The sequence below is a fragment of the Periplaneta americana genome, chromosome 2 (assembly GCF_040183065.1).
Source record: "Periplaneta americana isolate PAMFEO1 chromosome 2, P.americana_PAMFEO1_priV1, whole genome shotgun sequence".
Taxonomy (NCBI): Eukaryota; Metazoa; Arthropoda; class Insecta; order Blattodea; family Blattidae; genus Periplaneta; species Periplaneta americana.
In genome coordinates, this window is record NC_091118.1 from 170,240,621 (window position 1) to 170,253,919 (window position 13,299).

The 13,299-nt window shown below is 34.0% G+C and overlaps 1 protein-coding gene across 1 annotated transcript in view; it reads right to left on the reverse strand.

Annotated features, from left to right (window-relative positions):
* Positions 1-13,031, reverse strand: part of Rab3 (RAS oncogene family member Rab3) — a 436,095-nt gene extending 423,064 nt beyond the window's left edge. The window contains exon 1 of the mRNA XM_069818901.1: positions 12,766-13,031. The gene's annotated coding sequence lies outside the window, so the exon portion shown is untranslated. The remainder of the gene's footprint in view (positions 1-12,765) is intronic.
* Between the last annotated feature and the right edge of the window lie 268 nt (positions 13,032-13,299).

The following is a 13,299-nucleotide window of genomic DNA, read 5'->3' on the forward strand; positions in this document are numbered from 1 at the left end:
TCCTTTCAACCTAACCGTATATAAATAACAAATCTTTGCGAATCTTGTAATTACCATTAATATATTAAAATTTGATACTACAAATTTTTACATATTTATCTCACATTACATATTATGGCTTGGTATTACATAAATCTACATACAGAGTGTTCGCCTACGGGTGGGGCCAGGAAAGCGGCCTGCCTGCGGTGTCGCTTGCGGGAATCGTCTATCCGTAAGCTTCCGCTTTCTATACTATACTCTGTAGAGTTTTAATTTTAAAAGTTTAGCAGCAGTAAAGACTGATGTTTTTGAAACACTAACTTCCTGTGAAACACATCTTTAGAGATTTATTAGGAGAGCGTATAAATGATGCACTGATTTCATCAATTGTTTCTTCCGTCAATACTCTTTGTTTTCGCTTAGGAATTGTAGCATTTATCGACCCTGTTGTCCTTAATTTGTTAACAAGACGTCTAACAGTTTCTCTACCCTGAATTGGAGCACCCGAATATTTCACTACAAATTGCCTACGCACCTCTCTACATGACTCTGTTTTCAGATATGCATCATACATAAAAACTCTCTGTTCAAGCGTGAATTTTGCGTTTTTGCATTGTTAACAAATTTTACACACACGCTGAATATTTAAGCAACTGTGTCAAGAAACTGCACTGTACGTGTTAAATACTGCAACATCTGGCTCACAACTGATAACTTGTCGACCTTGATGTCCTTGATTGTCGAGCGTGTCTCAACAACTGCGCGCACAAAGCGGAGTATCAATACATGCCGCTTTCCTGGCCCCACCCGTAGGCGAACGCTCTGTATTTAGGGGTTTTATTAATTTTTACTTCTTTAAAAGGAAAAAGAAAACTGCTGCTGGGGAAGTTTACAATTTGAAATAAAACTTTTTACCTACCCGAGAAAGGATACATTTCAGGACGAAACATAACATCTAAGTTCTAGGAAGTAAAAGAGGCACTCACCCCTTACCGCCCACTGTAAATATGAATGAACAAAAGGCAACCTTTCTCATACAACTACTCTGTATTGTAAAAATCAAGGAGGGAATAATCTCATACGCATAAGCGGACGACATAGTAGTAGGGTCTAAAGACCATAAAAAGTTACAAGAAACAATAAAAATCATGGTACAATGGTGCAATAAAAACAAATTTGTTATAATGTGAACAAGACAGAAATGATGATATTCAGAAACGGCGGAAGAGCACCAGAAACAGTAGAAATCGTCATGAAGAAAAGAAAATTAAAAATTGTACCAAACTACAAATATCTACGCTTAACAATACAAACCAGCGCAGATATTGATATTAAATATTTTCATGATTTTACATATTTTGGTACATATTCAGCTTATTTTTCTTACATAAATATGTACAGTTTCCCTGGAAAAGGATGAGACGATTGAATATTCCTAAGTCTCAGATGTAAGACACTGCGCATGATTGGAGACCAGAGCACCGATACACAAGATAACGAATATTGAGTTACTTAAATTCAGGCTATTTGGTTTGTTACTAGCATCGTTCCGAAATTCAATTAAAAAACTGCAAAAAATATGATAATATTACGTAAATAAAAGATAAATATATACATAAATCGTGTAGTTAAATCGACAATGGACCTTCATGACTAGATCGACACTCCGCACAGAAAGGAAAGCTTTCATGTCGTTTTCATAGCTCAGACGGTAAGACTTTTGCGTGTTGTGTAGAAGAGTGCGAGTTCGATTCTTAGTCTACACAACAATTTTTTTTGTCTAAATAACGTTGAAATAGCTAAGTCACGTTGAAATATAGTTTTACAAAGTCCTGAGATTAAGTGTTAATGATCGCAAACAATACAAAATTACAAGTTATAATATTATAAACGTTAATCTAATGAATGCATTTATACGCACACATATATACAACGTAAATGCATATATATTAAAAACTAACAATTAAAATGAAATTAAAAAAATATATAATAATAGACAAACTTTTACAAAGGTTTAGAGTCCTTAGGCTATGTCATTTGTTGAGTAATTATTACAATAATTTATTAATAGCTTTCCCATATGTGTAAGAAATGCACTCGCAAAAAACAATTTTTGTTAAAAGTATGGCTTTGGATTATTTCATTCTCACCCCTGCAGTTAATTTTAACTATTTTATCTACGTGTTTGCATTCAATTTTATTCATGTTATGATTGAATGCATAAGCACTGTTGCAGTTATTGACTAATTACATATATTAATAATAATTATTAAATACATCTGTTAAGTAACCAATTGCAGTATCTTTTGCAAAATCTTGAATGTTTAAGTTGTCAATAATATTTCTGTACTATATACTATAATACGTTAAAAGAATTTGCAATAGATTTGGGATCCTCTACTTTATAATCATTGGTTTTAATGAAAAAATATTTTCTTTCTTAGGATATCTACAAGTTTAAATTTAATAATATTACGAATAGGTTTAATTGCATTATCTGAATTTTGTACTTTTCTACTCAAATATATTCTATTTCCCTCTTTCATAATTTTTGATAAATTACACTGTACTTCTTGCAGTATTTAAGAACATGAAGATCATTACATTGCAACTCATTACATATAGATTCTTCTTTTTAATACATGAGATTTTGAAGTCCCTGCGTTATCTACATGTTTTAACTTTTGAATTTTTTCACAACATTGAGTGGAGAACATCCACTGAAGTGATTATGAAATTAAGTGAAAAATTCAATATATTTACTCTTAATATCAGTAGTACCAGTATCATATATGTTTTTCCAAGATTCATTTTGTAGACATAAATGTAAATAATCACTAGATACAGCAATTACGATCCTTTCTTAGTTTTTAAATTAATATTTTGAAATTGTTCAGTGACATTGGAAACACAAAGGATTTGTTTATCTTGGTCAGACAAGCCATTGATTATAGGTTCTGTCGAATAGGAATTCAGTCTAATTCTGTGTACAAAACGTTTATCAATGGCTGTGTTACTTCAGCTTGTATGCTATGGGAAAATGACCCTACGAAAAAGGTTTCCAGTTTCAAGGAGTGAATTTAATTTACTTTTACGGAAAAGTTCCGAGAGATAATCTATGTTTATGTCACTACAGATCACAAATTCCATATGAGATTTCTAAAGTCTTTTCTTTACAAATTCAATGTTGGCTATAAATATTAATAAATAATGTAAGAAATATGAATGATTGTAGTTATAAGTCTGATTTACATTATAAAAAGCAAGAAGTTACATTCCTCGGCAAGATTCGAACTTTCGATGTTTGGTTTTGTCGTCCAACGCACAACCACGGACCTATTCAATGCTTATGTTAATAACATACAATTTAGCTGTAGCAATGTGTTGTCATAACTTGGGGTTTGTTTACTTAATGTAATTAGATTTAATTTGATTAGTTTCGCAACAATTGGACTTCCTGTTATATCCTGTTATTTAGATATTTAATTTAGGGTTGATTTATTAACTCTTACTATGCAAGATGCCTCTTATTTCAATAATTCTATATCATGTTAAATAGTCATTGTCTACACTAAAATATTATCGTCATCTCTCATTTCTCATCGTAATGGCGAACCGACGTGACATGAGACAGCGAGTTATAGCTCTAGTTGAGGCTGGATATGGGGCTAGATCTGCTGGCCGTTTGGTCGGTGTTCCTGGAAGTACAGCCGCGAGATGGGTTCATCGTTACCAAAATTTAGGGGAGGACGAAAATCGCCCTATTCCTGGGCGTCCGCGGATTTCTTCATTGGAAGAGGATGCTCTTTTATTCGAGACAGTTCGACAGGACCCCTTTCTGACTGCTAACGAAATAAGAGCAGCATCTAACTTTCCCGGCTCTTCACAGACTGTGATCAGCAGGTTGAGGAACCGCGGTATTAGGAGCCGGAGGGCTGCGCAAATGGAAATATTGGGGGAAGCACAAGCTGTCGACCGTCTTGCCTTCGCTACCAATCGAGTGGATTTCGATTGGAGAAATGTGTGATCAGCGCTATGTGCACCGACGTGAAAGATCGGGGCGCTTTAGCATATCGTGTTGGGGGTGGATGTCTTACGATGGACCTGGCGTTATAGAACGCATCGATGGCCGGTTTAATGCGGAAACTTACGAGCACATTCTGGAAAATATATTCCTTCCCTCCGCCCGAGAACGTTTTCCCGAAGGAACATTGCTGTTCCAGCAGGATAGCCATCCCGTGCACTATGCTGCAGGCATTCAAAGATGGTTTCAAAGGAGACCCGAGATCGAAATTATTAATTGGCCTACGAAATCACATGATTTGAATGTCATCGAAAATTTATGGGCGGAATTGAAAAAGAGAAGGATAGCCACCTATGCCCACCGACGCCCTCGAAATCGAGACGAATTGTGGGATCAAGTTGTTGACACCTGGGAAGATCTTGTCGGGGATCAGAACTTATTCCACAATCTCGTGACATCCATGCCGGATCGACTTAGAGCTGTAATAGAAGCTGATGGCATGTGGACAAGATTTTAAGTTAACAGGTCTCTTTTTGTTTCTTATGATTTTTGTTTGAGGAAGAATACTTTTAACTTCCAAGTAAGATTTATTTTTTTTGACGAGGTTCAGCCCACTTGTAAGACCCAGAAATTGGGCGTAAATTATTCCATATTTTTCGACAAATTAGACAGTCGAGGAACTCTGAACAAATTAATTACACCTCAATAAAAAAGAAGTTTTACCTGGGATCGAACACGAGACGTTTCGGTTATACATTGGAACCGGCACGCTACTATATGAGCTACCGAGACAAGACAGTGATAGCAGCAGTCCAGAATGTAGATCCCTTAGCAGGCATTTGCCATTCGGTACAGTGAAGCAATGATATTTTGGGACTCGAGCTATGTTGTGAAATCCTGGCCTTAAATGTCAGTCTTCTTCGTGATCCTTATTCTGGTCCTTGTCCTTGTTGTGGTCCTTGTAACAATTCTTGTACTATCTGTCATGTTATGTATCCCTACGTCGATATGGAGTGAACCGCGCTGTAGAACTTTAACTTCCGACGACCAAGAATCGTTTCTTTTTCAGGGTAACTGTACATATTTCACATCTTGATATTACATAAAAATCCGGTCCCTAATTATAGATTATTTAGGTGTAGACGCCGACTACAGTGTTTTCCATAGCTTGAGTGTAGAAAAAATTTGATCATCTATCTGGAAGACATAATTCATTATAGGCTCACAAACTGCTTAATTACGTCTGGGATCCACTTTAATAATAATAATAATAATAATAATAATAATAATAATAATAATGTTTTATTTTCGCTGGCAGAGTTAAGGCCATAAGGCCTTCTCTTCCACTCAACCAGCCTTAGGGATGGATTCAAAATTTTGAGATATTGTTTTCAAAGATTGCACAAATGTATGCCTGAATATTGGTTAAAACTCAAATTACAGTTATTTTTGTGTCCCGGAATCATGGACTTACCTTCAAAATGGGCCCAAAATTGCGAATCACTACAAGCACTTAAATCCATCAAATACCCTTAAATGTGTATCTTACCGCACTTCTTAACGTTGTGAATTGGAGTTGAGTAAACAATGCATAATCATAAATAAAACATGATGTAGAATCAAGTCCGGGGAGTGTGCAGGCTTACGACCAACTCATTTATCTAACAATCATTTATCGAAGAAGATCCTAACACAGTATCGTGTGTAAGCCACGTGCAACGAATTACAAAAAGAGGAACTTTATCCAGCGGCTAGTTCAAATTTTCTTTTAAATATTTTGAATACAAGTATCCTGCTAAAGCAGGAAGACTGTGCTCAGGTGTGAGTTTGAATCCTGCTTGGCTGATTACTAAGTATTCTTTTTTATAAAGTTTTCCCAACTGTAAGACGAAATTCAGATAATCTCATGGCAAATTCTCGTACTCGTGTTCACAAAATATCTTATCGCTAATAGCTATAATTCTGTCTACTGTATATTTTATAACCGCGGACTTTATACAGGTCCTTAAGGGCACCGAAACGTAAGTTTCCTACATTTTCAACACATAGGCCTACATATATAACTTTTATTAATTTTTTCTCTGGAAATATCACACATATCTGCATAGAATTTTTCATAGTAGAGTGAATAAATAATGAAAAGTAAATTGAAATTGGTTAAATAGTTTCCTCACAATAAACATCTTAATTCTGGATAAAAATTTATACAAAAATTAAAATAACTTTACATTCAAGTACCAATATCTTAAAGTCCCATGAAGTTACAGCTATAAAATTTTTCATGATACTTGAGAATGAGAGCAGCTTCATTTTTTGTCATTTTCATATAATGTAGCTGAAAAAATTGCTTTCCAGAGATAATTTTATTAATTAAATTTATCAATTTATAATTATAATATTTCGTTAATTACATTTATTAATTTACTTTTTTAAAATTTCATTAATTAACTTTTTATGCAAAAATGATTACAGTAGTGGTAATTTTTAGACATAGGCCTACTATAATTTTCTCATCCTCAATATAAGGAAATAAGAAATTATCCTATGTAATTAATATATCCAGAGATATTGGTACTTTAATGCAACGTTGTTTTAATTTGTTTTAAATTTTTATCCAGAATTATGATGTTTATTATGATTAAATTATTTAATTTGAATGTACTTTTCAGTATTCATTCACTCTACTATGCTAAATCTTAAGAGACATTTCATGCAGATGTCTTTGATATTTCCAGGGAACAAATATAAAAATTATTTAAGTTGAAAATATAGAAAACTCACGTCAGGGTGCCCTTAACCTATTAAGCTATTCTATTGTCAGTATATCTACGAGAATAATAGGTGCGATTGAATTTTGATCGGTTAATCCTTTTCATATTATATGCATTAACACAAAATCGTTGTTGGTGTCTTCAACAATAGCGTGGGGAATATTTCAGTCCAGTTACGTGAAATTCGTGGGTGCGGTTTCTTGTATAAACAATGCAGTAAGCACGAGATGCCGCTTATTACGACACTTGTGCAGGGAGCAGCCAAAAAAGATTTCGTGGAGAGAGTGAGACATTGAAGGGACTGTGTCGAGGTGAGAGGGTTTCATATTGTAAATTTTATCTAAAGGTAAACATGTTGCTGCAGGAACAACACACCAACTATAACTTATTATGTGAATGTTTTCGGGCAGAAGGTTGTATGGCCATTTTAATGTGTTGTTACAGAAAGTAGGCCTATTGTATAACTACAAAAATATATTTGTTAAATAAGTGTGTCGCGATATCGTGGACGTTCAGTAAAGTGTGTTGTCAATCAAAAAATGTTGGGAACCACTGTTAACCTATCATTTCGGTTTAACTCTGTTTTTTTTTTTTTTGTGGTTAGTGCTAATGTTACATCCAAACATGTTTTCATTTTATTAGGATGTATTGCACTTGTACGTCTGTACTGAACAAGCAGCGCATTAATACTAGGCATAAATACTGACAGTAATATTGACCGTGTAGGGTCGCTAAAGTATTGGAACCTGCTGTCAGTATTATTGACTCATTATTACTGATCAGTGTTACTGACCGTGTAGGGTCGCTAAAGTATTGGTGCCAGCTGTCAGTATTATTGACTCATTATTACTGATCAGTGTTACTGACCGTGTGGGGTCGCTAAAGTATTGGTGCCTGCTGTCAGTATTATTGACTCATTATTACTGATCAGTATTACTGACCGTGTAGGGTCGCTAAAGTGTTGGTGCCTGCTGTCAGTATTATTGACTCATTATTACTGATCAGTGTTACTGACCGTGTAGGGTCGCTAAAGTATTGGTGCCAGCTGTCAGTATTATTGACTCATTATTACTGATCAGTGTTACTGACCGTGTGGGGTCGCTAAAGTATTGGTGCCTACTGTCAGTATTATTGACTCATTATTACTGATCAGTATTACTGACCGTGTAGGGTCGCTAAAGTGTTGGTGCCTGCTGTCAGTATTATTGGCTCATTATTACTGATCAGTGTTACTGACCGTGTAGGGTCGCTAAAGTATTGGTGCCTGCTGTCAGTATTATTGACTCATTATTACTGATCAGTATTACTGACCGCGTAGGGTCGCTAAAGTGTTGGTGCTGCTGTCAGTATTATTGACTCATTATTACTGACAGTGTAGGGTCGCTAAAGTATTGGTGCCTGCTGTCAGTATTATTGACTCATTATTACTAATCATTATTACTGACAGTGTAGGGTCGCTAAATTATTGGTGCCTGCTGTCAGTACTATTGACTCATTATTACTGATCAGTATTACTGACAGTGTAGGGTCGCTAAAGTATTGGTGCCTGTTGTCAGTATTATTGACTCATTATTACTGACAGTGTAGGGTCGCTAAATTATTGGTGCCTGCTGTCAGTATTATTGACTCATTATTACTGATCAGTATTACTGACAATGTAGGGTCGCTAAAGTATTGGTGCCTGCTGTCAGTATTATTGACTCATTATTACTGATCAGTATTACTGACCGTGTAAGGTCGCTAAAGTATTGGTGCCTACTGTCAGTATTATTGACTCATTATTACTGATCAATATTACTGACCGCGTAGGGTCGCTAAAGTGTTGGTGCTGCTGTCAGTACTATTGACTCATTATTACTGATCAGTATTACTGACAGTGTAGGGTTGCTAAATTATTGGTGCCTGCTGTCAGTATTATTGACTCATTATTACTGATTAGTATTACTGACAATGTAGGGTCGCTAAAGTATTGGTGCCTGCTGTCAGTATTATTGACTCAATATTACTGATCAGTATTACTGACCGTGTAGGGTCGCTAAAGTATTGGTGCCTGCTCTCAGTATTATTGACTCATTATTACTGATCAGTATTACTGACAGTGTAGGGTCGCTAAATTATTGGTGCCTGCTGTCACTATTGACTCATTATTACTGATCAGTATTACTGATAGTGTAGGGTCGCTAAAGTGTTGGTGCCTGCTGTCAGTATTATTGACTCAATATTACTGATCAGTATTACTGATCGTGTAGGGTCGCTAAAGTATTGGTGCCTGCTCTCAGTATTATTGACTCATTATTACTGATCAATATTACTGACCGTGTAGGGTCGCTAATGTGTTGGTGCTGCTGTCAGTATTATTGACCCATTCTTACTGATCAGTATTACTGACCGTGTAGGGTCGTTAAAGTATTGGTGCCTGCTGTCAGTATTATTGACTCATTATTACTGATCAGTATTACTGACAGTGTAGGGTCGCTAAATTATTGGTGCCTGCTGTCAGTATTATTGACTCATTATTACTGATCAGTATTACTGACAATGTAGGGTCGCTAAAGTATTGGTGCCTGCTTTCAGTATTATTGACTCAGTATTACTGACCGTGTAGCGTCGCTAAAGTATTGGTGACTGCTGTCAGCATTATTGACTCATTATTACTGATCAGTATTACTGATCGTGTAGGGTCGCTGAAGTATTGGTGCCTGGTGTCAGTATTATTGACTCATTATTACTGATCAGTATTACTGATCGTGTAGGGTCGCTAAAGTATTGGTGACTGCTGTCAGCATTATTGACTCATTATTACTGATCAGTATTACTGATCGTGTAGGGTCGCTAAAGTATTGGTGACTGCTGTCAGCGTTATTGATTCATTATTACTGATCAGTATTATTGACCGTGTGCATATGTTTTTTAAACGACATGACGTTATTAAAATGAAATGAAATGTATTTTCTATTGCTAGTATTTCAGATGTACAATAACATTGTTGATAAAATGTATTGAAATTTATTTTTCATCAATACCTGATTGTGAGATATGCAGTATATTGAAGTTGCTGAAAAAGTAATGGAATTTTTCATTAGACTGTTACTTCCGATGTACACTGGCATTGTTCAATAAATGTAATAAAATTTGTTTTTCGTCCCTAATAATTCTGATATATACGGACATTGTTGAAAACGCAATGCAATTCGTTATTAATACTTCAGATATACACTGATAATGTTGAAAAATGTAATTAAATTTGTTATCTACAGTAACGTCACAAGAGGTCTGAGATTCCCCGATAAATCCACGAGCGAAGCGAATACTTAACCTATTCAGAGATTGTCAAGTTGAAACAGATGAATATCGATTACTGCAATAAAGAAATTGGATGTTATTCAGTAACGCCAATTGAGTAAAGCGAAATACAGGTTTAAGAATGTTAAATATATATATATATATGTACTGCGCTTTTCTCCTGTTATTATAACAAATAAATTTTCATTATCTGCTGAAATAATAATTTAATTTAAACATTTTATAATATAATTACAAATAACCTGATTAATAGCTACATTAATTAAATAAACAATTGTTATGAAAGAGTGTCATTTTTTTTAGATACGATGCACATGGAATTAGAAGATGAAGACGTAGATGTGGAAGTAGTATTTCGCACTTTATTTAGTACAATTGATTCATGCTCATCGATTTACGGGGAAACAGTTGGCGACACTATCTAAACAAAAGAAGAACCATGCGATAAATTAATAGTGAAAAATCGAGCTGCAGAAATTATCGCGATGTGTGACTGTGATTAGTTGGAATTCAAAATTTCATAACACTTCATTGGTCGAAAATGGAATGACGTCATATAAACGAAATAGTCATTATATATACTTCGGACATACAATGACATTGTTGCCATAATATAATAAAATTTGTTTCCTATTACTAATATGTACACGGACGTTGTTTAATGAATGCAATGAAACTTGTTTTTTTTTAATTAGACTGGCAGTATTTTGTGTGTACATTGACACTGTTCAATAAATGCAATGTAATTTGTTTTTATTAGTTCATTACTAATACTCCAGATGTACATTACATTGTTGAAATAAATGACTTAACCTGTTTCTTTTATACTAATACTTCAGATGTATATGGACATTAATAAATAAATATATATATGTATGTATTACATTATATATAATATATTAAATTAAACTATTTTTCTTCGTTATTATAGATTAACATGGAAACCGATATTGAAACGTTATAAAGACAACTTATAGAAATTAGTCGAAAGTATTTTATTAGTCTTTACTTCCCGTATTTATTGTTTGAATAATTCAAAATAATAATCATCCAGTGAATTCCTAATATTTCTTTATCGTTAACACAGTATTTCATTATTCGCAACATGCAGATAAGAGTGCACTAATATTGTTAAACAAATTGACATTTATTTATTATTAATGTTTTCTTGAAGTACATTATGAAGAAAATGAATATAGTAATTATTATAAGATAATTAAATCAATCACTTCACGTAATTTAATATATATTATTAGTATTAGTAATGCATAATATTATTTACTGATCAACAAATTCTACACATTGAGAATGTAAGAGATCATTGTGACTTTATATATTGAAAGTGAATATGCTTAAGTAAACCATATTATATTTATTTATTCTTCCTAAAAACGTGATGTTTCAGTAATTAAAAATAATTTAATTAGGAAATTAATTGAGGCAGTCAGAAGCAAAGGGTGTAAGTGCGCTACGTCATTTTCCATAAAATGTAATTAATAGTTACTAAGCATTCGTAAATTCCGTGAAGTTTTAATTTTAAATGTTAATGTGTGATGTAGTTAAAAGATATATTCCTTTGCCACTGAAATTTTAAATGCTTTAGTTTACCCTGGATGCAGTTAAATAATTGCTTTAGAATTGTCACTTACACCCCTTTGCTTCTAAACGTCTCAATTAATGAGTTTAGTCTGGTAGGAATCTTGACGTTTTAAGTTTCTTGATTTTCTCATATCTAATGCTAAGCCTGGAATTATAATTAGTAATATTAATATGATTAAACGAAATATGTCTTAGAAATCCTTTACGGAAAGTAAACACCGCAAGAATGTTGGCATTTGAATTCGAATTTTAAGTTCTAAGTAACTCACTGCAGATGATCATCATCATTTAAATGTTCCACTGTCATATTGACACGACTGCATTTTCATGTACTGCGTTTAAAGAGATTTAATGTGCGTAATAGTGGTTAATAATGAAAAAGCTATAGAGAAGGTTATAATATTGTTTTTGTAAAACCAAATTCTTTAAATATGTGCAAAATTGGCTTATTTAACCCTTTTTAAGAATCTTTTAAAGTGAAACAAAATAAATACTGTATTTCATAACATGCGCAATATAAATATTATTAATATTTCAGTTTATATATACGATAAATGACAGTTTTACTTCCTTTAATTAAAATGATTTTGTCCGAAATAGCGTAAACAATGTCATTTCGACATTGAATCAAATCTTCATCTAATTATATGATTTATTTAACATTTCGTAAAGAATTCAATAGTGAAGAATATAGATCTAAATATATTCTAAAACATCCAGATTGTGAATAAGGAATCTTTACAGTAACTACCCTTAATATTAACGTAATGCTTTCATATGTATAACGTTTCCATTAAATGTTACTTTCTACATTTAAATAACAACGAAAAGGGTTGCATGTTATACTCTGAGATCGATGTTCCAGTACAGATGGCAAAACACAAAGCTTGTGGTCTGAGGTCACAATATCACCCCTCTTCTCGTGGTCTAAAATTGACTCGCCTTCATACAAAATTATTTTTAATGTATGACAGTAACACAACGTTTTTCAAACTGTCAAGGTTGACAGCTAAGTGTAAATTCTTGAAATACAGCATGACACCTAATCGTGACGAAGGAACAAAGTGAGAAATCTTGTAAACTTACCTTCTATCTTCTGTCAGACCCTCTCTTGTGTGACTGAATGCAACTTCACCACTAAACAATTTTTTTCTTCTTCACGGTTTAGTCTTTGCACACAAGAACTGATTGCAGTGCCAAATAATTAATATAACTTAACGGTATTATTTTTATCACCCAGAACTATCTATGTTACAGTTTTCTATTCGACCCTACGAAATTCAAGCACCACCACCAGCCTTAGGGGAATATGTAGTATATCTCTCCGCCCCTGTAACCCCTCTGTACTCCATATAGTGCATCCTACCCACATCAGTACCGCCAGAGAATCGATCAGCTGTTTGTACGCTCACCGCCATATTGGAACATGACCCTTCACTCAACTATTGTAATCCGGGGATGTGTCTGACAATCACAGATTATTGTGTTTCCTATTATGACACACTACCCGATAAGGGAATGTTTTCGTCGTACGGTTATTGACATGTGATGGCACCATTTCTGTACGTTGACACATTTGATTTCGCCGTATCTAAGTTTTCTCACACACTTGTCCCTGTA